The following is a 27548-nucleotide window of genomic DNA, read 5'->3' as shown; positions in this document are numbered from 1 at the left end:
ATTTATCATGGGATCAGGGATAATGGATGTGGTTCTGCTGGGAGTAGTTAGGGGGGCATTTCATCCTTGGACCCAGGCAGCACATTGTCTTGGGCCGGCCCTGTGGCAAATGTATATGAGGGACTTCTGCATTTACAAGAGGACCACATGTACATGTAAAGGGACGACTCCACTTTCATATACATTAAAGTGCATACGATGACTAGCGTGTCTCTTTAAAGGTTTAAAACTTTAACATCCCGAATGTTCTTTCCAGAATTAAATTTCTATGTGTGTGAGGGTAACGGCCTTGATGCGGAACACGTGGATCAAAGTACTCTAAAGTGTAAAAAATCGCACAAATTCTATTTTTGAAATACTTATTGTGGAATATCCGTTCTGAGCTTCTCAACAACAGCACGTCTTAGAATATGAAAGGAATTCATCACTAAATCTGTTGGGTTCACTTGCATGGGGGGGAAAAATGCATAGCTGATTTAATTAGTGTTTTTGCCCTTCTGTCTGTAAATAATTTAGACAAAGTTCCTTGGCTAAGACCTGCTGATTGTTTGTTTTCAGAGCTCCTGCCTTCTTTGTGGTCCAGTTGTTTCAGTGAAAATGAGCTGAGCTGTTTCATTTGTGTGTTTCTTGTTCGGATCCACGAGACCACCTGTACAAATGAAACCCTTCGTGGTATTACAAATAAACACATCTTTAAGGTTAACTGGACACAGGCGAAATACCTAATTCCCTTTTTCTCTTTTTATTTCACCTTCTTTTGTAGTTAATCTTCTGGATTCGAAAGCAATTCAGGGGGAACTGGGCTGGATTTCCTACCCATCACACGGGGTGAGTTTACTAGACTGTGAAATGGAAAAGTGCTGTTTCAGAACAATATGCTATTTAACGATGGTTTCCTCTTCATGGTACGCTGCAGAATTGCTAAGTCTCTACCGGACGTCAAAGGAAAAAATGTTTTTTTTCTCAATATAGAATTTTTGTGATTAATCTTAAAATACCTTGACGTGTGAGATCATTTTATCGCTGAGAATGTGCACATGCTGATAACGATAGGATATTTTAGGATTTAATATGTATTAATTATTAAATCGTATATATCTATGAGTGATATATCTTAGAAAATACTTTTGCAATGATGTGCGTGAGATTGTGTGACTTTTGAGATTTGTGATCTTTTTCTTATCTTTATAGACATTAAGTAGCAATTCTCATATATTTCCGCCTTATATAGTGATGTGTTACATATGCTTGAAATCCAGAAAATGAGTAGTCTGTGTGCTAGGAAATCCATTAAAGGGAACCTCCAGCCATCATATGCACTTACAAAACGTACAAAAGTTTAAGGGGGTTTAACAGGAGCCTTCATATGCATGCGCAGAAAGCGATCCCATTAATTTTTGGGGTGGGGATTTCTTGCCAGTGTCTCCTTCAAATAGCCCTAAACTGGCATGAACCACAAAGGGCTGAGGAGCAGCATTTTAGCAAGGTAAGTGTTTTTTTCTCCTTTGATACAGGTTACAAAGTACTTTAATGCTCATTCTTCCTTGCTGGGGCTGTGGTTCATGGGACTGTCCCTTTAGGGTCAGCTGGCTGGCTGGGTAGATTCTTGATCCAAATACTTTTACATTTACTTTACCATGTTTTCCATAAACCATAGAAATGCATAACTACGTGTTAGCGTTGTCTGCTTCCAACCCATCTCCTTCCAATATTTTGCATATCCTGGGTGCATTAACCTTATCCTGTCTGTGTCCCATCAACAAACGCTACCGGTATGTGTCCCATCAACAAACCCTACCGGTCTGTGTCCCATCAACAAACCTTACCGGTATTTGTCTCTTGGGGTGATTATTGTGTACATTCGATCATGCCCAAAGACATTGATGCAAGTTCGTTTTCATAAGCTCAACTGCAACACAGATAAATACTTGAAATCTTATCAACAAAAAAGTTTGCTTGGACCCTTAAATTTGCGTTGGTTCTACCAAAGATCTTGACAAGTGAATGCACCCACACTACTTAAGTACAATAATACCATCCCAATTATACCACTGCCACAGGATTTGTGTAATGCCACATTGGAAGCTCCCCATGAAATTTCCATCAGATGAAAGACGTGGCGTCTTTGTTCTCTTATTAAAATTAGGCTGCAATTTCACACCACCAAATCAAAATCCACTCAATACCGAGAAGCCTAATACAGCTGCGACTCTGAAAGCCCAAGCCGCATATTTAGCAGTTGACCTAATATTACAGGGCAGCACTCTTAAAAGCCTACCAACATTTTTAGACTGTCCTGCTTTTAACCATTAAATGCCGGAGAGGTATACAAGACAGGATTCATCTACGAACGATCCGTTAAACTATATATGGCTTTTTCAAACAAATTGTACACGCCATTGTAATTCAGTCCGTCAATTACAGGGCTAAATTATTTATTTACTTATTTATTTTTACTTATTAAATGTATCCTTACATAGTTAATGTAATTCTATCTGTTCTCCCACCACGGGTGCTTTATATCACAGGTACTTAATATATCTGTCATCATTGTATATGCTTTTCCTGGCACACCTCGTTGTTGACGGCATGCCAAACCCTCTAAAATAGCATTGTCTTTTCCATGATTCATTGTCTTCCCTTGCAAAAAAACTGCAGACCAAACTTTGATTTCTGGATAGCAATAAAATGTCTTGGAAGTATTAAAAGGAAGATTAAAGTCGACGAGGAGCTTCCTGGTGCAAGTAACATGTTAAATGCTCATATAAACATGTACGTATTTGAATGTTTAAGCGTGAGTAACAATTGCTTAACCATTATTGGCAAGTTACTCCGGCACTCGTAATACTATCCAAGCAGAGGCTCGGTTACGGTGTCAGTGTTTCCGAAGAACAAAAAAATAAAGGTACACTCCCACCCTTATATGAACTTTAATGGATAGGATAGCTGAATGTTCTTTTTTATAGCCCCTTTTTTGCTTGTAAATACATTGAGAGATTCCTTTGAATCCTTTCTATGCACATTCCGTGCACCCGGATCCTGTCCTATGAAGAGAAGAGTTCGGCCAAAGGAATCTCCTCCTGAGACCTCACATGTGCGAGGTACTTACCTCCAGCCAACTCCAGCTAGGACTCATGCCAGATTTCCGGGGGTCTATTAAGACCTCCAACATGCACGCACAATTGGCGCATTGATTTCAGTAGGATCACTTTCCTGTCTTGTGATTGGCTGCTTTCATTATGTTTAGTGAGGCTGTTAAGGCTAGTATGCTGACCCTTTAAGTGGAATCAAACTGATTACTTGTTTTATCTTTAGTAACTTGCCTTTAATGCATAAGGGTCTTCTCATCAGTTCCATATCAGCGTGTTTTGCGTTTCTAATTTCCGCAGTTTTCCTTGCGATGTGTTAGTCCACCATGCTGGCCCGAGCATTCTGTTAATATATTGTAATATGACAAAGGACAATACCGCTTTTATAAAAATGAAGTAAAAGGTTTATGGTTTGCTAGATTATTATAACTGGATCTTTCAATCGGGTTTCATTAAAAAAATATGTATGTTCTTGGGTGATGTATGTATGCTGGTGTAAACTGGCTGAACCACACATGTGCTCGTATCTGGCTCAATTGAAATAACAAATCATTACGCTGGAAGTGAATGTTGAAGTGTTCTCCTTTAGAATTTCTGGGCAGGGTTGGAGTATTTTTTAACTCAGATCTAAGCTTTCTGTAAATCTTCTTTGGTTTGGAGGATGAAATCTGTTCTTTTGGCAAATATTTGGGCATTTTTTTCACCTCCAAATCTGCCACCGTAGACGCAGACACCAGAAGTATGACGAGCCAAAGGACGGTAATGCAGAACACATTGGTTTCAGCTATGGATATTTTAACTCTTTATATTTCTCATTTTTTATGAATCTCAGTAGCACATTGTAAAACATGTATATGAATTGTGTATAAAAGTAATATTTGTTAATGTATATGTGTATTCCAGAAAGAGAACTATTTCTTGCTTGTAAAGCATTGTAAACCAATGGCTCATCATCACCCTCTATTCACATAAATCATTGAGGCTGATACACACGGGCATCATCCTATTCACACTTCTCAGGGTGGGTGTAGTTACTCAAAGACAACATTTGAGTGTTATTTTAAAACCACTACATTGATCATTAAAAAGATCATTAAAATTGTATTTGGATGATTCCATCAGGATAGGGATGCAGTTTGTCATTTTTTACACCGTAGTTCCTGTTGTATTCTAGAATAGAACATTTAGAACCTGCCCAAAAAGTATCGACAAATATAAGTAACGGGGGAGGCTGTCCTTTTATTCTGAATATATTTAAGCAATAATCAGTTTGAATACTGGATCGCCCGTTCTCAACAGTTTATGGGATAACCATCCTGTACTTATACCTGAATTATACAGTAAAGCAACCAAAATAACTTACTCTAGTTACAGGGCCGGCCTGACAATGGAGCCGAGTGGGGGAACTGCTCCAGGCGGCACTTTTTTTTTTTTTTTTTTTAAAGCGAAAGAGAGAGAAAGGGGCGCCGGGTGGTTTTCGCTTACCAAGCTGTCAGTACCCGCTCGGCGCCCCTCTCTCTCTCTCTGCGGCGAGTCTTCCTGTTCGGTCTCGGTGCCGGCTTGTAATGCTGAGTGCCGGAAGATTTCCTCATTTCCGGCGCTCAGCATTACAAGCCGGCACCGAGACCGAACAGGGAGACTCGCCGCAGGACTGCTGAAAGGTGAGTACAAGGGGGGGGGCGGCAGGGACGGAGGGAGAGGAAGGGTAGATAATGGGGGGGCGGCGGTAGGGACGGAGGGAGAGGAAGGGTAGATAAGAGGGGGGGGCGGCATTTTAAAATTCGCCCCAGGCGGCATTTTGCCTTGGGCCGGCTCTGTCTAGTTAGGTAGAATTTGTTTAGTCCTGTAGGTACATGTTTCCACTCACATGCTGACATACCTGGCACTTCCTAATGTAGATTAACCAGAGCTCTTCTTAAGGGGGAGTGGCATTATAAGGGGGCAGTGCTAGCCACATATGGAGGTGGGGTTAACCATGCTTAGGGTGGGACTAGCCCCAGATTTCCTTAAAAAGTGGGGAGTGGGCGTGGTCTGTCTCTCTGCCTGGAGAAAGATGAAACTGACCAGGAGATCCGGGGAAGCAAGGCTTCTCCCGTAGACTCCAGGTCAAACCCAGAGAGTTGCCAGGTATGCACATTGTATATACATGATCAGTATTTCTCTCTAGCAGGGAGAATCCCAGAATAGTATGTTTTTCACAATTTAGCACTAAAGGTTCATATTTATGGACCACTGAGACCCACACAGAAATAATCAAAGCATTTAGTTAATGAAGCGTTTTAATATATATTTTAATTGTTTGGGGAAGTAAAACAAACTATCTAAGAGTAGACAGGGAACAATATATAACTCAGTGACATGCAGTATACCTCAGCTCTGTATTCATTGTGAATGTCATGCAGAAACTTTACTTTCTCTTGGTTCTGGATTTGTGATGTTCATGTTTTAATCGCATGGGACAAGATGTTGAAAAGCAGACATTCAGTCTGCTTTTGGTTTGAACTGTAATATAGGAGTGTCCTTGTTCATATATTATTCACCAGTCACTCGGGTGAGAACCCTGTATGCTCCAAGGCTCTTATCCAAGAACTAGAAGCAGTAGAAGGTACAAAGCAGTGAATTTTGGCTCCATTTGCATCTTGTAACTTTTTGTGACCAACATCATTAAAATAAATGCCCACACTTAATACGTTTTCAAGTCTGTATTTAGTGAAGAATTGGTGAAACAGCTTCTAAATGATTTTGTTTGTAAAAGTAATCGGCATACCTGAGAACTCTGTTCTCCGGGACAACACCCGGACACGCGGCACTGACACCAGCGGGACCACCCAAAGACATCAGTTGGTAGACGTGGCCGCGTCCCACAAGGGTAGGCAGGGCCGGCCCGACAATGGAGCTGAGTGTCGCAACCGCTCCAGGCGGCACTTTTGAAGGGGCGGCACTTTGCCGCCCCAAGCCCTTTTTTTTTTTTAAGCCGAGAAGAGAGAGAGAGGGGCGCCGAGTGGTTTTATCTTACCAAGTTGTCAGTACCCGCTCGGCGCCCCTCTCTCTCTCCTCTGCGAGCCCTCTAGCTCGGTCTTGGTGCCGGCTTTTAATGTTGAGCGCCGGAAGATTACTTCATTTCCGGCGCTCAGCATTACAAGCCGGCACCGAGACCGAGCAGGGAGACTCGCCGCAGGACTGCTGAAAGGTAAGTACGGGGGGGTGTTGGGGGGTTGGAAGGGTAGATAATAGGGGGGGGGGGTGGCAGGGAGAGGAAGGGTAGATCATGGGGGGCGGCATTTTTAACTTCGCCCCAGGTGGCATTTTGTCTTGGGCCGGCCCTGAGGGTAGGTTCTGAGTAGCCGGAGCCCACAAGTTGCCAGGTATACTAACAGGTAACAAAATACCAGATCCATACTCCTTCCAGGCTGCGTTGCCCTCCCAGACAAAAATGGCAAAATCTTTCACATTATTATTGATTTTGCAATAGATTTAATGTTTTCTTTTTTTTATTTAATCAGAACCTTATATTTTTTATTATAATGAAGGTGCTAATAAGTAGTCATTGTTGATCGGGGTACAATGAGTGAAAGAAGGTCCCTGCCCTGTAGAACTTACAATTCATAGTATAGTTTTAACTATATATTTACTATGTTTTAAAAGCTCTTTACATTTTCTAAAATTGAATCATATGCTCATAAATATATTTAATTTGGAATAATTTAACAGTAACAACATTGCTAATGTCTGTGTTTAAAAAAAAAAAAAAAAAAAGATATTTCAACAAAGAAAACAAGAATATAAGGTTTTAAAAACCTCAGAACGGGCATATTTAATCTTAGGTATAACAAAAAAGTAACGTAATATTTAAATAACAGATTCCATCACTAATATAAATATATATATATATTTATTAACCCAATAAATGTGCACAAATAAAAGGAGAACTATATATTTATTTTCACTGCCCAGCACAGAAAACATGCCCGTCATTTTCTAAATACATCTGTTTTATACAAATGTATCGTAAGCTAAATCTACCTTTATAGTGAGCGTTAAAAACCTTTTCAACAAACTTGTTCCGTTAAACACACACTACATATATCCCCCATGTATTTTTTCGCTAGAAGGTAATCAAACGGAAGCCAGACTTGGATTCTATAGTAAAGTTCGCTCATTTTTGGTCTTACAAGCTCTGTTTTACCTCCAGGCTGGGAAAAAAACGCTCCTTATCATGGTGCCTGCGAGGGGCAAACATGTCCTGGTTTCTTTCACATTTCTTCTATTCTAATTTTCATATGCTAAACGTAATGACTTTCGTTTCAGAGCGTAATTTGTCTGTCATTTTTGCTGTTTGTTCCTTCAAACGTGTTTTGTTAAGAAGGTAAATCACTTAAGGAGCTGAAATAGCGTGAGAGCGGACTCGCTGTCACAGTTTATCCTGCTTAAGCATGTGGTGGAGTGATGCTCTGCAGGGAAGGCTGAGAATATCTGCTTATACAGCCCCCTCGCCCCAAAGTGTCAGGCTACGCATGTGCCTAATATACATATCACAAACATGTACAATTCATCTGATTTTACCTAATTTTTCCCAGTTTTACCTAATGTTACCTTGTAGACTTCCTTAATCTTCCCTAACCATCCCTATCCTACTCATTCAATAACTATCAAGTGTCCCTGTTTAGTAGGGACAGTCCTTCTTTGGGAACAACATCCCCCTGTCCCTCTTTCCTCCCCTGAAGTCCCACTTTCGTAGGAGTTCAGAATGTTTAAGTGTATCACAGCGTTCTACAGCCATGATCATGACAATAGTGTCCAAAGAAACAGCAGAATTGTTTATTCATTAAATTGTGTAAATAAAATATATATTATCCATATTCTAAATGCCTTACACAGTTATATTATTAGTTACACGGCCCCCACACCTCTAACCCCATCCCCCTTTGGCCATTTAAAATATTGTTGATATGGCGGAACCTATCATCACAGAGTAAGCACAGAATCTATAGATTTTGACATTCGTGAATATTAGGCAAACTCATTTCTAAAATTGTATGAGCATTGATTAATTAATCGTGGTTTTATAATGTAGCTCCAGAAAGCTAATCAAATGTAGCTACGTAATATAACGTATCACAGTGTCTCCCAGTTATAGAATTATACGCATTATTCTTTCCAGATACCCTTGTGTGTGTATGTATGTATGTGTGTGTATGTATGTATATATATATATATATATATATATATATATTATTGTTTGATATATTTGGTAGCGCTGTACGATGGTAGACAGGACATAACAGGTAGTATCTAACATCATTTGAAATATCAGGCGAGTATATATATAAAAACATTTATATATATGTATACATTAACCTTCACTGGAGCACCTATGGACATTGTGTGTATAGGTGTGAGAGCCGTATTTGAATCTGGATGTTACGATGTGATGCACACACTGTCTGTGACATATAAAAAGTGAAAGAAATGATGAACTGAATTGTTCCGCTGTGAAATCTCATGACTGCTTGATAAATAGGTTGCCTTTTGTCAGCCATAAATCTGGCAGTACATACCCCGCCAGTAACCAAGTTGTCCACGGCAGAGAAAGTGATAAATCGAGTCCTTAATTTTCTTTTACTTTTGGGAGTCTTTTCAAATACCATCATCTAATAGAATTCTACAAACTAACCATTTGTGAATACCACTGTGTGCCTTGTCTTCCATGACATTAAAAAATATTTCCCGGTGAACACGGCCTGTCCTTTCAAGATCACGGAGTGTACATGTTATATCAACTACAATTTTTAACCCTTTGCAGTGACTCCTTCCTCACAGCTCTTTCCTTTAGGAATTTGTTGCTTTTTTTGTTTGTTTATTTTTTTGGCTTCTCAAAGAAGGAGAACAAGTGGTCATAATCTAAAACTAGAGGTGTCAGATGTAATGCAAGGAAGTTTAACTTTACCAAGGGAGTAGCTGATAAATGGAACAGCCTCCCAGCAGAAGTGGTGGTTAGTAAGGCAAGAGACTTAAAATCCATAAGGCATTTCCGAATTGAAGACGACACAAAAGGACGGATTAAGGTTTCAGTCTTGGAATAAAAAAACATTTTTTATTTATTAAAAGTTTATTCTAAAGTAAACTATAAAATTTGCAGCAAATTAATTCAAACTTTCTATACAAGTTGGGAGTTATAGGAATTAAGAAGGTCCTGCTTTGGAGGAGAACAGAAGCATAGATAGATAATTCACTCACATATACAAAATAGACCTTATACATCTCCCTTTTTTCAGCCCCCCCCCCCCTTATTCTTGCAACTATCGGCACTCTGCCTGTTAGTTCCCATGCAAACCAAAGACATTAATTTCATACCCGACCCCGCAAAGCATTCCAGTTATTTCTAAAGAATGGAACGGCCAATGTCCTGTTACAGATTTCCTTGCTGTAGTTTTCACAATCGCCGGTGAGACGAACTCCCACAGCTCCGCAGCTACCAGGCATTGACAACACCCATGCCAGACTGTCCCCAAGGCTTACCGTATCTAAAGCAATCAGGCTTTTTGGTAGGACAAACATTTATTTATCTCGACAAGGATCACATAAGTCAAGTGCTGTGTTTTATGGGCCGTCTATTTTAAGATAAGAATGTTTAGGAACATGTTTCCGTGTTTATAGCTAATTTCGGTTAACGCGGCTATTGGCTCATATTTCAATTAAATGCATTGTAAGCAGGCAGTGACAGTAAAGACTGTAGTCTCGTTATAGGCACTTAAGAGTATTGATAAGGTATTTAGTGCTGAGCAGGTCTTACCAACGCTTTAATGAAACATCATGACAGCGACACGCACTAATTGTTGATTATGAAACCAAAGAAAGCGAAAGAGGGTTTAAGCAATGAGAACTTACAATTTAGAATAGATGGCACCAGCAAAATTAGATGTTGGTGAAGTTAAGCGTTCTTGTCAACTTCTTTGGGAGGATTTTAGAAAGGGACTGATAAGTCTTCTTTATCTGAGGTCTTCAAGGAGTATATAACAAAAAAAAATATCTTTTTTAATAGAAAGTTGTCATGGTGGAACATGACTTAATCAGTATACTTATGGATAAATAAAGGCTCCAGGCACTCAAGAGTTCCAACGTCGGGCAGATTTGTTGAGACCAAGAACAACGTTTGGACCTCACAATGAGGTCTTTTTCAAGTAAACGTGTCAACTGGACAACTTAAATGCGTAATGCACAAAAAGTCAATTTTTTTTTAACCTCGGATGGATATTTTTTAAGATATTTAACATGTTTATGTAGGCAAAGTGATCGCTATTGAATGATGTCTGGTGAGAGAGAGATTTTAAAGTCGCAAGAGCCCATAACCAGTAAATCTTCAATGTTAGGCGATATCTCGTGATTTAGCTTGTGCTCTACTGGCTTTCGCGTTCTAGCAGTTAGTTTTGCGCTCTATGACCTGAAGCAGCTTTGGTGCCGCTTGGATGTTTGCAGTAATTATTGCTCTTTCAGAATGATGTTACAGTTGGAAGCATATATTATTAGTTATTGTGTGGTGAATGACCCCCAAAACGGTGTTGACCAAAGAGTTCTATCGCAACATAATATTAAACAAAGACACTGCAATTACATTTATTTAACTCCATAATCTCCATAGCCGACAGATATGGAGCTATAAGATCTTTTGTGGAGTTACCATGCAAGAAAAAAGAGACAAAACAAAAACAGGGAATTATTGGCCCTTCTATGCTGTCCATAAAAAGATTATCAAACTACACGCTCAGTGAGAAGTGTTTTTTCCATTATACAGATTAAAATGGAAAACCTCATTGCAACTTTTAGAACTTGGTTTTTTTTTTTGTCCTTGAGATGCCAACAAATGTGGTGACTAACATATCGGGAAAGTCTTCTGCATTACCGTGCAGGGAAGTTTGCACAGCTACAGTCTTTCTTAAAGCAAAGCGTCAAATGGTCGTATGAAGCCAGGTTTGCCGGATGACAGAAATACAATCCTGGACAAAAAACTTTTAGTGGCCATAAGCCCCTTCATCCGAAGATGTAGTAATTAACACCGCGAACCATGGGGCTAGAATTGATGGACCATGGGGGTTTGGACTAAACGAGGGATGAGACTACTGCTACTTCTACGTAGTGATAGAAAGACTTTCATTCCCGTTATTGAATTGATGAATGGCTGGCATTTAGCGATTTAAATGCAAGAGATTTCCATCAATTCATTGTCAATTATCAGGAAAACTACGTCGACCCAAGGACAGGAATTCACACCCAGTCCATTGAGCGATCATGGCTCCAGGCAAAACTAACATTTTAAGGAAAATAAGAGGTGTAATTTCTTCCATTCAAAACTAGATAAGTTGTGCTATTTATTATTTCATAAAGATTTAAGAAGATTTATTAATTTTAATTTTGATTGACATGAAAATGATAAACCCTTATTAAATATGTGGTTCCATTTTTGATGTTGAAAATAACAGTAATGAAATAGAAAAAACAAATTGCATTAAGCCCATGCTTAGCAATAAATAGCCATATTTAATTATTAAAAGACAGCCTTGGTTTGCCACACGGATGCGCTATGATTCAGGAACATTTGTGATCCTTTTATTTAATTATATAATCTTGCTCTTCTCCCTTTTGCATGCTTTATTTTAGCCGGTGCTCTCTTTTACACTCAAGTCCTTGCTAGTCTGTTTGCAAATCCTTCAGTGGAATCGTCTTATTGTTATTCGTTGTCCAGCCTGATCTTCATGCCTTTTTTTAGTCCCCAACTGCCCTCAAAGTTAACAAAGTTTAATTGGTTATTGCCATTACCAACATGCCACCAAATAAAAATTCCTTTTCCATGAACTAGGGGGCCTTTGCAAAAGCTAAGTATGATATCTGTCTCATTTTATCTATCTCATTGCCTGTCTCTTGCGCTCTCTCTCTCTCCCTTTCTTTCTTTCTTTCTTTCTTTCTTTCTTTCTCTTTTATCCCTTTATGTATGGCTGTACTTTTTGTTACCCAGTGTTTGTAGAAAAGCCATTGAGGATCAATTAATAATTACATGAGCAAGGGTCGCGAAAACGAAATGTACAAATTGATATAAAAAAAATGTGCACCAAAAATCTTTGATAAATGATCTGAACGGCTCTGAGTTTTGCTAAATTATAGGTTTACCCAAACGTTATTTCCCTGGCTTATGCGGTTGTGCTGCTACGGATTAGCTGTGGTCTATCTCTAGTGAAAGGAGATCCCAGACATGTAACCCGCTCATCGTGTGTGCCCTATTTGTGTAAAACTGCTGAGCTGACTTATTTCATTATTCTCATCATCGATCATTTTTCCGTTTGTAAAATAGACTGGTGCTGGTTGAGTTTCACTTTCCAGTGGTTTGGGGAAAATGCACTTCAGCTGTTATTCCAAGAGTATAGAGAGTAGAGATTGCATTTGAGCCCGAAGCTGCAGACTTCTCCGTCTCTTCCCCTTTGAAGTATCACCGTATCTCGGATGTCTCCGATTTGTGTTTCCCCCCGCAGTCTATCAGTGCTAATTCAGACCACTTGGAGGAAGTTATCCAAACGGTCCCTCTCTATATATATTATTAAAGAAAACAGCATTCTAATTTAGCTTTAAAATAAAATAATAATAAATATGAATTCATTATTTTTACGCTTGAGGTTTTATTTTCTGATTTATTAAATCGTTTAAATCTTTTTTTGTTAAATACTATTGTTTATCAGTATAATACGAGTACACATGTACTAGCAGGAATTTAATTTCATTGATTTTTTTAAATTTATTTATTTTAGTTTAAAGAAAGGTTAGTATCATAAAGATTTGTAACACTGGTTTTAATATAATAAAGGACACTTTATTTACCAGTGATGAAAAATAAAGGAAAATGTTCTCATGAAGCACCGGTTTTTCTTTTATGCTAGGACTGTAACTAAATAAAACAGTTATTCAGTAAAATAAAAAAATATTTAATTATTTATGACATCCTGTATTGAGTACACATCTGGTACCAGTATATTTATTGGTGTAGCAGATTTGATTTTTTTTTTTTTTTTTATGAATTGGGGATGAGAAAGGGAATTCTCATGAAAAATATTTACTTTGAGAATCAAATACCATGCTGTATATAGGAATGTAGATTATCACTGAAAAAAATGTTTTTATCTCTTTTTGTTCCAATAAACTGCCTTTGTCTGCAGACATGGAGGCTGCCATTTCTGTCAGTCATGTAGGCTGCCATTTCTGTCAGTCATGTGATAATTTGAGCGACTTTCCCTGCTTAAACACCACACTGAAGTGATGCTTTCTGGCAGTGCTAAAGAAGTCCATTCTTCCACAGACTTCAATTAGTCAGAGTAACTCATTTAGACTGAGTCATTCTATTGTTTACCACAGGCAAATGATAAGGAGTCAGGGTGTTTGCCTAGTGGATTTGGCCACGATAATAAAGCTAGAACACATACAAATCACTAATATATAGCTGCCTGAAAACATAATATAAAAAAAAAAAAAAGAAAACTTGTTTAAAGGTGTGGTTTCACATTTAATTATTTTATGATTATAAACAAATGAAGCATTTTCTTTATGACATTGTAGCATTATTAATCATGTGTGCTAACGGACAACAATTTTTCAGACTGGATACCAAATTCTGAAAATTGGTTATAGATTATGCTCAATTATAGTAGGCTTCATGCCAGAAAATGCATTTAAAAAAAATACTTATCAGAATTAGCAAAACATGTATACTGTTCCTGTACACATTTTGACTTTTTTCTCTTACCCACATTCCTCTCTACATTTTAAAGTTCTCACTGCCTCCCTCTGCCACTTTGAATGCCTCTGATGGCAACAGAAAGAGAACATATATCTCAACCATTGCTGATCTCTCAGTGTGCAAGACAAGGAGCGGTGACTTTGACAGTCTCTCGATGTGATGCAGAGCATGGTGTGCCGTTAGAATAACCATTTCATGAATATGTTACAGTAAACTTGGAACAATAGGCTATTCTAAATCATAAGCCAATATTCATATGTTGCTCACTGATACCTTGGTTGACTTATTGAATGCAAAGTCCACCACAAATTATTAGAAAATATGGGAGATTAAAATAAAAAACAGGAAAATATATGTCAAGGGTTTATACTTTATAGCCTGTAAACATTTTCTGTGTTACTAAATATTCTATTAGTATGTAGCTCATATCATCGCGTGACAAATAAATATCTAGTCTCTGGATTAATTTAAAGAGCAAAGAATTTATGGTTGTATCCGTCTACAATTTACTTTTCTTTGCTAATGTTTTTCTTTTATAGAATTTCAGTAGAGCTTAACATCACATTAATAGCATTTTTGGCAAATCGTTCTGGCCTACAGTTAAACGTGAATTCCAATGCGCGATTAGACATTTCTCCAGGCTGCAGGGAATTGATCTAGATATACTATATAGAAAGCCTAATTTACTGGCAGAGAAATGGTGAGCTACCATTTGTATAACCTTTTTATATCATTATTTTTCTTTACAAAATGTAAAAACAAGAGCTGTACCTAAATTTTCCAGTTTGTACCACTTTTCCTAAATGGTCTTTCTACATCATTGAAATATTTCCTTATCAGGGTGGGATTGAAATTTCTTGCTCCTCTAGGCATGAACTTTTTGCCAACCAGCCAACTTGGCCTCACAACGCACCCATGAGCCAAACTATGGAATAAACAAGGGTCACTATAGGGTCGGTTTACTCCTGGTTAATCCGGAAATGCAGATTCTGGTTGATTTATCACTGAAAGGACCTGGTTAATCTGTATGTTACGGAATACCTGGAGCCACTCGGAATCTTCAGTGCAAGGATGAATTCCTTATGTTTGAACTTAAAGATCTAAAATAGGGTTGTCTCAGAAAGGTCGTGGAAAAACCTCTGCTCATAGTCCTCCATAACTTCCCATACAGAAATCTACTTTCATCACCTGCCTACCATCCCAGTCTCCCTTCTTTCCGCTTTCCTCCATCTAAACCCCTTTGAGGTGCCATGGCACTTAGGCGGCTCATTGCATGTCATGCATTTCAAATAGTAACTTAACACTGTAATAGAGTAAATCAGGTTGAAAAAAAGATACAAAATTAAACTCCACTTTTAATCCAGAAGAAGGCAAAAACACCATATTGAAGTCATTTAATGGTGCCTCAAAAAAAGTGGAAAAATTCCTTCTGGACTCCAAAAAATCAGACTCCAAAACTCTGAAATCTGATTTCTCACCGGATCAACAAGCTATAACTAATCATGACCTTGTAACCCGTTATATTAAACAGGGAAAAGAAAAAATGTCGGTGCGCTAAGCTAGTCTCAGGCTCAAATAATACAAATGTATAATATGAGGCCTACCAAACAGTGTGAGCATGCTGCAAATACAGTGAGTTGGCTGTACAATGTATACAAAAAACAAAATACTGTCTGCGCTTCTCACCCTAATAAAGTTGGCAACAAATATATAAACATAATATAAATGAGAGGTTTTGGTTATATGAATTGGCCAAAGCATAATTAAGCTCACCCGCCACGTCAAGGCACACTCTCAATAGGGTGAGAACCTACTCTCACCTCCTACATAGTGGGCACACAAAGCAGTTTTATACTGCTACCAAAACCAAATTAATGTGTTGGGGGAGGTGCAATTAAACCTCCTCCCATTTAACCCCTGGACAGCAAGCTGCAACCAGACTAATGAGGAGCCAACAACCTCAAATATGTGCAAACAGGGAAAAGAAAAAATGTCGGTGCGCTAAGCTAGTCTCAGGCTCAAATAATACAAATGTATAATATGAGGCCTACCAAACAGTGTGAGCATGCTGCAAATACAGTGTGCCCACTATGTAGGAGGTGAGAGTAGGTTCTCACCCTATTGAGAGTGTGCCTTGACGTGGCGGGTGAGCTTAATTATGCTTTGGCCAATTCATATAACCAAAACCTCTCATTTATATTATGTTTATATATTTGTTGCCAACTTTATTAGGGTGAGAAGCGCAGACAGTATTTTGTTTTTTGAACCCGTTATATTATCCAGCCCATTGCTATCCAGCACAAAGTCTGTAGGTAGTGAGTTCCACATCTGTTGTGTCCTGAATGGAATAAATGATTGTGGTACGTTGCCAGTGCTCAACTGCAAAGTCAATGATATATATATATATATATATATATATATAATATTTATTTTTATATATTTATTGTTGTTACTGGATGAAAACTCTGTGGTTCCTCAGGGAAAAAGAAGAAAGAAAGTAACGCGAACATCTTGAAGTCACCAAAGGGAAATGGCTCTGACTCAGTACAGACTTCAGGGAAAAGTTCACTCCTTTAAGTTTTGACATTCTGGCATCTCTACCTCTCGTCAACTTCAAAAGTAGTTTAAATATACCTGCCTTTTTAGTCTTCAATGTTTACTCTTTACCCATTGTACAGCGCTGAAGAATATGATGACGCAATATAAAACAAATAATAATAATAAAACTGTGATTCTCAGATCTTAAACATTTTTATAAATTGTATAAAACAGTAATTGTCAGAATTATCTGCAATCCTAATTGTTTTACCTCTATACAAAATATAATCATGAGCCTTGATTTTATTTATTTATCTTTATACATACACATATATCTATATATCTGGTCTTATAGCTAACAATATAGAAAGTAAAGGTTGAAGGGATCGACCAGTTGACTATTTAAGTCAAATTATCCACAATTATTTAAAAGTGCTATATTTGGCATGCATGAATTCCTCCTAGAGCTCTGGCTGGGGAAACAATTTGAAATAATTAGTATGTTCATGCATTGACAATGATGAATGAAGCAGAGGTCTCTTAAGCCAAGCAGATCTTGATAAGAAACAGATATTTCTCTTCTACCAAAACTTGTCTTAATGTATTTTTATTTCCACTGCTTCGTTTCAGCTTCATTTAATACACTTGAAGCTTGTCACATGAAATTTCCACTGATTTTATTTATGAAGGAGGACAGAAAAGATGCAAGAGTTTTAATGAATGGACAATAGGTGATAATGTGCAGAATTAGTAACAGAAAGTAGGTCTAGATCACTGTTTTTGGCTATAATGCACCACATTTTATATAAAAAAGGAGGAAAAATATCACTAGATATTATTTTTACTCATATATATATATATATATATATATATATATATATATATATATACCGTATTTGCTCGATTTTAAGACGAGGTTTTTTTCAGAGCAAATGCTCTGAAAAATACCCCTCGTCTTATAATCGAGGTCGTCTTCTAATCAGACCTCCGCTGGGGCCAGGCTGCTTACCCGTGCTTTGGTCGCGAGCAGCTTCTCTTCTACCAGCGGCAGGAGAACAGGAAGCTAGCACAGTCCTTGCATAACTCTGCCTCCCCCCTCCTTCCTCTGGGGGCGGGGCCAGAGAAGTTGCTCGCACAGCCGGGCCCCTGCAGAAGTCTTAGAGTGGGAGATCTGCAGTTCAGGTAAGAGGGTGGGGGAGGGTTTTTGAGCAAGTATGTGTGATAAATGGAATGAATGAGTATTTAAATGTTTGTGAATGAGTGTGTGTGTGATAGCATGGATGTGTAAGGGGGGTGGTGGTGGTAGCATGGCATAAGGAGGCTGTACTCACACTCCTTTCATCCCCAGGTTCCAGCATGTACTGGCTGCCTTGGCTTGATAGGAGTGTGATTGCTGTTAGCAGTTATATATATATATACCTCCAGAAATGCCTTTTAACCCCCTATATGCCACTCTGCCCCATGATATGCCTTTTAACCCCCTATATGCCAGTATACATATACATAGGGGGTATAAGGCATTTCTGGGGGCAGAGTGGCAACCCTGGGGGCAGATGTGCATAACTGGGGGGGGCAGGTTGGCAAATAAAAGCAAATAAAAAAATATATATTTTTCTCAATCATAGCTTTTATTAAATATGAAAAAATTGTTTACATGAATTAATATTTACTAGTAAAACTTTTTTCCTATAGGGTCGTCTTATATTCAGGCTTTTTGTTTTTTTCCTAAATTAATATTTAGATTTTGGGGGGTCGTCTTATAATCGAGCAAATACGGTATATCGTCTGCATGTTCCATAGGGCTGTAGGACGACTTATATACAGATTTATACAAACAGAGACAGAAGGGGTAAGGAGCCCTCATCATGAATTGAATTGATGTTTTTTTATCCACTTTCTGTGATCAATTTGCCAGACTACACAAGGGGTGCTCCTGACATATGGAGAGGTTAAACGTCTAAGGAAGAGACTTGTCATCATGTGCGATCACACACAAAACCAGCTACAAATAATTTGCATTTGAGTTAAATAAATACCATTACAAACCTGTAACTCCCTGCAGGTGTGTAGAAAGTGACTGCTCGCCAAATAGTACGCCATACTGGTAAATGGTTCTTATACAGAAGACGGTACTCATATAATTATAATACCTACAAATTCAGCATTGTTGGATATTCTTCCCTTTTCATCTATTAATGGGAAAAGATGACTCATTTTCAAAGAAATAATCATTGAAACATTGTGACTAGTTAAGACTTGAGTAGAACTTCACAACAGCGAGGTTAAACTGTGCCTATAAAACAGAATGAAATCATCTTCTATATAGATTACCTTAAATATCCTGTTTTACAGTAAATCCACACACTATTGTTAGAATGCAGAAAAGACCAAGTTAGCATTTTCTGGTTTTTGTTCCGTTATCTAATCGGTTTTATAAAGAGCAAACCTCCAAATCATAAAACTTTTTGCAATATCGGATGTCTTCCAGTACTACGCAGAAGTCTTACGCCAGTTACCAACAGAATAGGTTCAATTTCATGGTATTATTACTGAATTCCAGAGGGATGCGGGCATCTGTCAAAAGCTATCATACATTATACCAATGGATTATTTACATTTTTGGGTTGTCAACATAAATTAGCTTTGTTTAGATGCAAAATCAACATGTAGTTTATGCCTGGCATATGGATACGTTGAAATCAGAAAGCTAATTTGAAAGCAAAATTTCAAAATATTTCAAGTACTGTATTTGAGGAATTTATGTGAGTTTCATAAAAAGAGAAGTTCTTCTGTATGTAGGCAAAAGTGGATAAATCAGCAGAAATATAGCATTGTGGTACGGTAAGCGTTTCTACTGATTTCAGTGACAACACTTTCCTGCCTTTGATTGGCAGTTTCAAACAGCCAATCAATGGCATGCATTGTCATTGGCATGCTGCAGCTTCTCCCTAAGGTAACAATATTTTTTTTATTTTTCAGGTTTAATCACTGCATATTCAAATACTTACAAAGTACTTTCATATGGATTATTTTTGAGTGGACTGCCTGGTACGCCCTGTAATCAGATTGTATATCCCTGTTAAATTTTAAGCATATATCTATATCACAAAGACGGTCAAGAGGATAAAGATATAAACCTATGGCACTTTGTATCCTGGGACGATGCCATTAGGAGGACACTTGCCCATAACAAAAAAAAATATGACTACACCTGGATAAAATCTAATATATATAGTTCAGTGCACCACGTACATACATATACACCCTTCCTTATGAGTATACCATGAAAACTGTGTGTTCTCGGAATGTGCAGAGCTACTCTTCCATGTTAAATCTCTTTCAGCCATACGTTTCTTATTGCAGTTGATTGGTCCAGGCAGCCTTTGTAGCGATAAGTGGCTGAAAGAGAGAGAGAGAATGTCAGGACAGAAAATGAATTGTAATGCTTGTTGTGACACGTTGTGCCGCAGATATCAGCTTCATTGAGCTAAAATTCTCTCTAAATTTCCTGGCTGGCACAATACTTATGATATATTCTATACCCAACCTGATGAAGAATGGAAGACAGGCTGATTTTAATGTGAGCCTCAACAATTAAGCAAAAAAAAAAACGTTAACCAAAGGATTCTTTGCGGAAAATATATAGGACTATTTGACTTTAATAATCCTGGCTGTTCACCCTGGAACTGTAATAGTTGGTTGCAGCTCAATGTGCCAAAGTCAAAAAAAAAAAAAAAAAAAAAAAGGCAAATAAACAATTCTAATATTTATTTTTCTTGCTAAACTCTTGTGAACGTCCTCAACTAAGTTAATACCTATAATCATGTACTTAAAAAATAATAAAGAGTATGCCTCTACAGCTTGGGGCAATTGAACTTTTATTTGTAAGTGATGTCAGCGTGAATAGTACGGAGCAGCAGGTCGCGAGGTTACTCGCCGTTACTTCACATATCCACGTAGACTGTGTTGTACCAAGTGATCTCAAACAAATGAAGCACGCGCCCTTCCTATGCTTAATTAACTCCTCAAGACTCGGGCAGAATTCCTTGACATAATAATTAGTTCTCCCACCATATCACTCAAAGCTAACCTTTGCATTAGTAACTCAACATAAATTACTAATAATTGCTCTGCTGCTCGGGGTATATTTATTTAAAATGAACTTCAAGCCTTTCTGAATAGGAAACTTCATATTAAATTGCGATATTGGCTAAGCCAAAAACTCTTTAGAAAGTGGGAATTAAAGCTGGGAAGAAAATAAATGCTAAACGATCATTAAATGAAAAGAATGAGTCATCTGTTTCAAGGATATTAAGAATTTAGTACCTACCTTGTTTTTCTACTTGGTTTCCATCAATCTGCTTGAGGATAAAGGGAGTTGTAGTTGGAATTATAACTTTGGGAAACACGTCTATCTAATTTTATTTGAATTTAAAAAACTTTTGCGCCATTTTGATTTTTTTGCATTGCGGTGACAATTAGATGATGATGATCATAATAATAATAATACATTCTGATTTGTGACTTTGTGTGTGAATAATTGACGCTTTCTTTCTTAAACCTCAAAATACCAATAGATTAAATATTTGAAACTGGTCGATTACTTTTTCTGCTTGTATTAGCGGCTGGTAAGATAACTGCTGAATTGTTTTTCTTACACAACTATGATGTCAGAGTCCTAGAAATGTGTTGTTCAATTGGTATAGATAGAATAGGAACCCATAGCTGGGCATGCCGTAAACTGCCCCAAGTGTATAAGTATTATATATAATAATATCACGTGACAAAAACAACAATCTTCTTGTTTCGGTTTTAATCGTTTTTAGAATAGTGGATTAAAAATTATTTTTTTTTGTCTATGACTCTGCTTTCAACTTTAAGATCCCAAGAGAAGGGTCCTCTTATCAGGGCCGGCCCTACAATAGAGCAGAGTGGGTCAATTGCCCCAGGCGGCACTTTTTTTTTTTTTTTTTGAAGCGGAGGAGAGAGAGGGGCGCCGAGTGGTTTTCGCTTACCAAGTTGTCAGTACCCGCTCGGCGCCCCTCTCTCTCCGCTGCGAGCCCTCTAGCTCGGTCTTGGTGCCAGCTTGTAATGCTGAGCGCCGGAAGTGACGTCAATTTCCGGCGCTCAGCGTTACAAGCCAGCACCGTGACAGAGCAGGGAGAATCGCCGCAGGACTGTTTAAAGGTAAGTACAAAGGGGGGGATAGGGTAGATAATAGGGAGGGTAGATAATAGGGAGGGAGGCTAGATAATGGCGCCGGCGGAGTTTAAAATGCCGCCCCCCTGGCATCGGCAGGGGGGGGCGGCATTTTAAACTTTGCCCCAGGCGGCATTATGTCTTGGGCCGGCCCTGCCTCTTATCCTTCCCTACCAGTATTTTTTAACGTGTTCATGTTATTGTCATTTTAAATTGTGTGTTAAATACGTTCACTGTCTCCTATTGTAATAGCGGCACAGAATCTCCTAGCGCTATTTAAACAAATGTAATATTACAACACACAAGTAGAGATGCGGATGGGGAATATATGATATTAAAACCTAAAAGTGCAATTATGGCTGATCACGAACTCCATGTCCTGCAGTCTATTCACAACCAGTTACATAGCACACGGGGCGAAAAATGGTAAGAGAGATCGCTACGATACAATATGCAATAATGCATTTTAGGTGTTGCTGTACCTTTAAAGGGCTGTATGGCTGTCTCAGACTAAACAGTTGGTGACTGATTTGCTCGGTGAGAGTTATTAATGCCGCACATTCCACCGCCGGCAGAAGTGCCTATTAAAATACTTTTTAGCTGCCCGGCTTTGTCTGAAGCAGAAGTCGGTTTTTTTTTCTGAACCAGACTGCAGCAGGTGAAAAAAGTTTGCAAGAGCCAAACTCATATTTCCTGTTGTACCGAGTGAATAGCCAAAATGTATATTTCGGATAGTTAACTGTTTGAAGCACAGATTACGGAATTATTACACTATATTGCGGAATTGCTGCATGTGCGGTATATCGACTGTATGGAAATGTAGACACAAGTGCAATGTAGTAATGGTACACAAAGTATTGAAAAAAGTAGATGACAAATTCATTTTATTAATAGACATTAAAATATGGACAGCACACAAAGTAGGGGAGCGCACCACCTAAAAAGCATAAACGTTCAGATTCCTGGGTTGCTGCTAAAATAGTATTGTCATAAACAAAAATAAAAAATTCAGCGCATACCCAGCGAGTTCCATTCAAAAATCACATATCTGCAGCATAAATATTGGGGATTCCGTCTCAACAAATGCTCGTATATTGCTTAGCCGACCAATACATCAAAGTGCCCCAAGTGCTCTCTCAGCACCATTTGTGCTCTCCCCTATTTCGTATATTTTCTTGTGCTGTGCGTATTTGCAGGGTCTGACCAGGCCCTAGGGCCGGCCAGCACCTCCTGTCACATTAATGATGGGCAGATAAGGCTTTAAAGTGCTTGAGTGTGTCCCAACATCTGTAATGTCGGATATCGGAAGGAGAGTTTGCAAGAGAGTTTTGGTTTCACCTCTGAATTCACTATATATATATATATATAGTCATCCAGGGCAAATATATCTGCATGAATGGCTATGCTGCTCGTGCATAATGCAAATTCAATCAGTGAGGTGATATTCAATAAATACGCCAGCCAAAATATTCTTGGAACAGAAGCTCACAGGGATCTCATTGACATATTAGATTTCTACTCGCACTTTCTACAGTTAATTATGGATTTTAGTTGGGCAACATAGAACTTGGGTATTTTCTGTGTATCCAATGTGTTATGTACTAAGGCCAATCAAAATATACCTCTTCTAGCTGTTAATAGCAATGTTACATATAAGAATCCCATGCACCATTAATACCAGATTTCTTTATTTTTGAGACCCCCAACCCAGTGTTAACGCGCTGCATGGTAACAGGTGGGAGATTTCTGAAAACACAACAAATTCATGAGCTGGATTCTGAGTGACAATATCACATATGTTTCACCAGGCCAGGAAGCGTCCACATTTAACATGTGTTGAAACCTCTTTATTATGCTTTTAGCCGGATGCAGACCATATGTGGAGTTGTGTATTTACCCCTAAAACCTCCTTCATCTCCATTTTTTGACTGTATCGTAGTTGCAGAATAGTTTTGGAAAAAGTATGTCTAATATGTGGGCCAAGTATAACTTCCTTATTTGCTTAAATCTGTTTTTCAGATATCAACATGCTGAAGGCATCCGTCACGTTCTCTTAAGCACAGTTACCACACGTCCCTCTAGCGCCACGTACACACTGCTTGCTGTTTGCCCTGATTTGATCTTAAGCACCTATAACACGATTCTGCCCTTGTCAGGAGCAGGGCCGATCCTCAACCAAATAGCGCCATAGACAAGATGTCCATTTGGGGCCTCATACATGCACACACCATGCCTTGTCTACACTTAGAATGCTCATGAAGGCATAGATCCTTTGTTCACATCTCACATGTATTGTGGAGGCTTCAGTTGCACCCCTGTGAGGTCCTACACCAGCTGCCTATACGTTGGGGGTATTTTCTGGAGCAACTTCCAGTTCCCCCTCAGGGACCTGCCTGACTCACCGGGCACTACGAACGTCCCTGGCCAAGAGTACGTATAACGTAGGCTATGTTAGTAGTAGGTATACCAACCAATTACATTAGGGATATTACAACTCCTTCTTTATATCAGATTGCTAATATACTTATCTACAGGAAATCAATAGAACTTTCAAAATTACTAAATAAATTCTCTTTTATTGGGGATTTTGATCCACCAAAAAGGGTCACCGATTACAATACACTTTGCCACATTATATTGTGTAACTGCTTTTAACCTGTTGTATTAATTTGCCTGTGATTGATGACTAAAGTGGGTAATTATTGTTAATTCAAACACATCCAACATTTCACTACAAGAAAAGACATTTTCAATTAGCGTTTGCCGTATTTTGACGTTTCTTTTAGTCTTTAAGGCTTGCATTTTTAAGGTGGAAATGACATCCTGCAACACACAGAATTAGATATTGTGTATTGTCAAACACCATATTGTAATATTGTACGGCTCGGCAGCGCAGACAATTACTTGGTAACTTATTTCCACTGTATTTAAACGGTTTTGCATTGCGTGGGTGGCAAACCACTGTGTTAAATTATGTGGCGTGATTTTTGTCGCAGTTGTCAGAAACCGTTTGCAAAATGGGATTGGCAAAAAAATGTTTATTTGTGTCTTGTGCCCTGTTTGCCATAAGGGGTTAATGAAACTGAAGGAAGACTCCTTAAGGATATCACATAGCATCTTATCAGGATGCAGTCCTGTAGGCATAATAAAACTGAATAATATCTTATAGCTCTTGGTTATAAATTACATTTCAAGACCGAAGGGGGAAAAAATATATATTTTTTTATCATTTTCTTTACCTATGCCTTTTTCTGTTACTGAATTCTGCGATAAAACTAATATAACACAGCCCAGCTGGGTATCTTTCAGATGTACCGATTTACTATATTAATATTTTTTATGCCTTTTAGATACTTTTATACAAAAGTAATATTTCTTATTACCTATCTATGTATCAGATTCCCCCTGCCCTTCTGTGTTTCAAGTAACATAACCAGATGGTGGATGGGTCAGCCACATGTGATTGTTAACCCTCCACTCGAGACTACTCTCACGTGGTCCACTGGAGCGCAGGAAGACCTTTGTTCTCCTTCTCCCCATGGCCCAAGCTTTTTAGGAACAGATGGTGTTATAACCAATTGCTTGCCTGGTAGCCCAGGGTATTTTACCTACTCATCCAACCGGGTACTGGATGGAGGATAAGGGAGGACGCACGGATGATATCAATTAGGATATTTTGTTATATTCCAACCTCCTCATCCCGCTGATCATGGGGTCTTCAGATGAGAGGGGTATAGGTGAACTCTGTATTAATTAATATAAGCTACCCCCACCAATCCACACACAAACTGGGGGCCATTGTTATTTTTGGATGCACTATGGATTTCTACCGTATCTACTTGCCTACATGAACAAAATATTAATTATCCTATGAATTTGTACTTATTTTCTCTAGCATAATATAACATTTTTGTGATATATGTAATGATTTCTAGAGAAATTACTAATAGGGGCAAATGTGCTATGTCTTGATTAATGGGTGATATTTTATATGACTCAATTCCACTTTATAAGCGGATATGGTAGACTGTATTGACCAAAATTAATATTACTTATTATGAATTAGAGCATCTCACATTTTTTTAACTATGTATTGGAGACATGGTGATACAGTGATACTTTCTTGATGGGAGGGGAAGATTCCAAAAAGTTCCCTTTCAATAAACGAAAATAAATAAAGTAATAAATGCAAATATTAAAAGAGAATATGATGGTCTCAGCCATTTTTATTTTTTCCTGCGTGTACGTGGGAAGATCTAGAAGACTCTGTATACAGCATCATGTAGTTGCTTGATTGAGTTTCTGTTCTCTTGAAATTCCCAGATTTCATGTTTTTCTCCTTTTTTCTGATGCCCTTGCATAGCCCTTGAAAATGACTGACAAGATAATTAACTTTCCTTATTCTGTTCATTTATAACGATCTCTCTCTTCTTCTTTTTTTTTTTTGTAAATCTAATTTTATAACAAGGCATTGCAATCCCTAACGACAACTGGAGGCTATGTAACAATGTTTTTTTTTTAAAATACTGTGCTTCCCAATTATAACATGGAAAGTAAATCTTCTTAATAATTAGCAACCCAGAAATCTTGCGAAAAACACGTTCAAACTTCCTTCTCGCTTTTTTTTTTTTTACGTTTTCTTGCATGCCCGAGTATACTTTGCATTAATATTCACCTCCATTCAAGCTGTGCTTACAGTGAGGTGTAAATTTATGGTTATCAAACTCATGTCTCATCACTGGCGAAGCTGTCTGCTTTTGAATGTTTGTAATTACAATTTTAAGAGCTAAATGCTAGGATCAAATCAATGTCACTGGGCTAGGTACTTAAATGAAGTTTAACAAAGTGTCGCCCGATCTATTTGGGTTCAGCCTGGATTTTATTTTATATCTAATTTTCTAATGAAATCAAATTTGTTAGTGCAAATCAAGAGGGAGATTAGCTAAATAAAATCAAGAAAAACATGGCATTTATCCAGTAAACAAGTTTTGTCACTCGTTTTACATACTGGCTTCTAATCAAAGGAGACAAGTACCGAAATTAGGATCATTTCACAGATTTATTTCAACAGCTTATCTATTAACTTTATGCAAGATTATAAATGTTAGTATCAGTACCTAATTTATTTATATTACCTTTTTAATTTCAAAAGAGGTTTTCAATTAAACTCGAGATGGCTGTGTTGAACTATACCTGGCACGAGATGTTGGCATTCATTTTCTGCCAATCTTTCTAAAGGGAGAAGTAGAAAAAAAAAAGAACATTGTTTTTCCCCAGACATTTATTGTCTTACAAGATGAGGAATAATAAAATAAATGGTCATGTAATTTCATCGTCTATGTACGCGCACTCCTCTCCCGGGGAGCATTCTGGAAGATACTGCAAAAGAAAGAAACAGTGTTGTAATTTATGGACAAGCAGGAAGAGAAATCCTTACAAAACAAGTTAATTATACCATGCTTTAAGGCTGCTAATAAATGCTTATTTTTTGGCTCGCTTAGACATGAAAAACTTGTGCACACATCCATATTCAGAGTTATGACATCACATTTCATGCTATGACATCACGGTTCACCGACAGGATGTGCTTGCCCTTCTATTTTGTACATGCGTGATAATTAATTTTGAGTTAGCATGCAGGTATGATAATAACCTGGAACTTACAACTTTACCTATTATAATGCAATATATAGTAAACATGAAATTTACATTAATGCAAAGATTTAAGGGAAAACACTGAAAACGGTTTTCAAGAAAATTCAAAAATTTTAATTAAATTTAAATCAGAGGAAGAGAAGAGGTTGACTCATCTTATCTTTCCTTACAGTAACTGGACTTTAATTATAGTATAGTTCTGACAACAGAATAATGGGAGTTATATTCCAACATTGGCTGGAGTGTAACTGTTTGGGAGGTACTGCTATAGAATAGAAGAACGGTTTGGA

At 38.0% G+C, this 27548-nt stretch overlaps 1 protein-coding gene across 1 annotated transcript in view; it reads left to right on the top strand.

Moving 5' to 3' along the window:
- The first annotated feature begins 768 nt into the window (after positions 1-768).
- The window catches only part of LOC149285305 (ephrin type-A receptor 3-like), a 141751-nt gene continuing 114971 nt past the window's right edge, over positions 769-27548 (top strand). The window contains exon 1 of the mRNA XM_089495514.1: positions 769-828. The gene's annotated coding sequence lies outside the window, so the exon portion shown is untranslated. The remainder of the gene's footprint in view (positions 829-27548) is intronic.

This window comes from Sceloporus occidentalis, unplaced genomic scaffold (assembly GCF_023333645.1).
Source record: "Sceloporus occidentalis isolate IW3139 unplaced genomic scaffold, rSceOcc1.0.p SCAF_81, whole genome shotgun sequence".
NCBI classification, from domain to species: Eukaryota; Metazoa; Chordata; class Lepidosauria; order Squamata; family Phrynosomatidae; genus Sceloporus; species Sceloporus occidentalis.
This window is presented reverse-complemented; position numbering and strand designations above follow the sequence as displayed.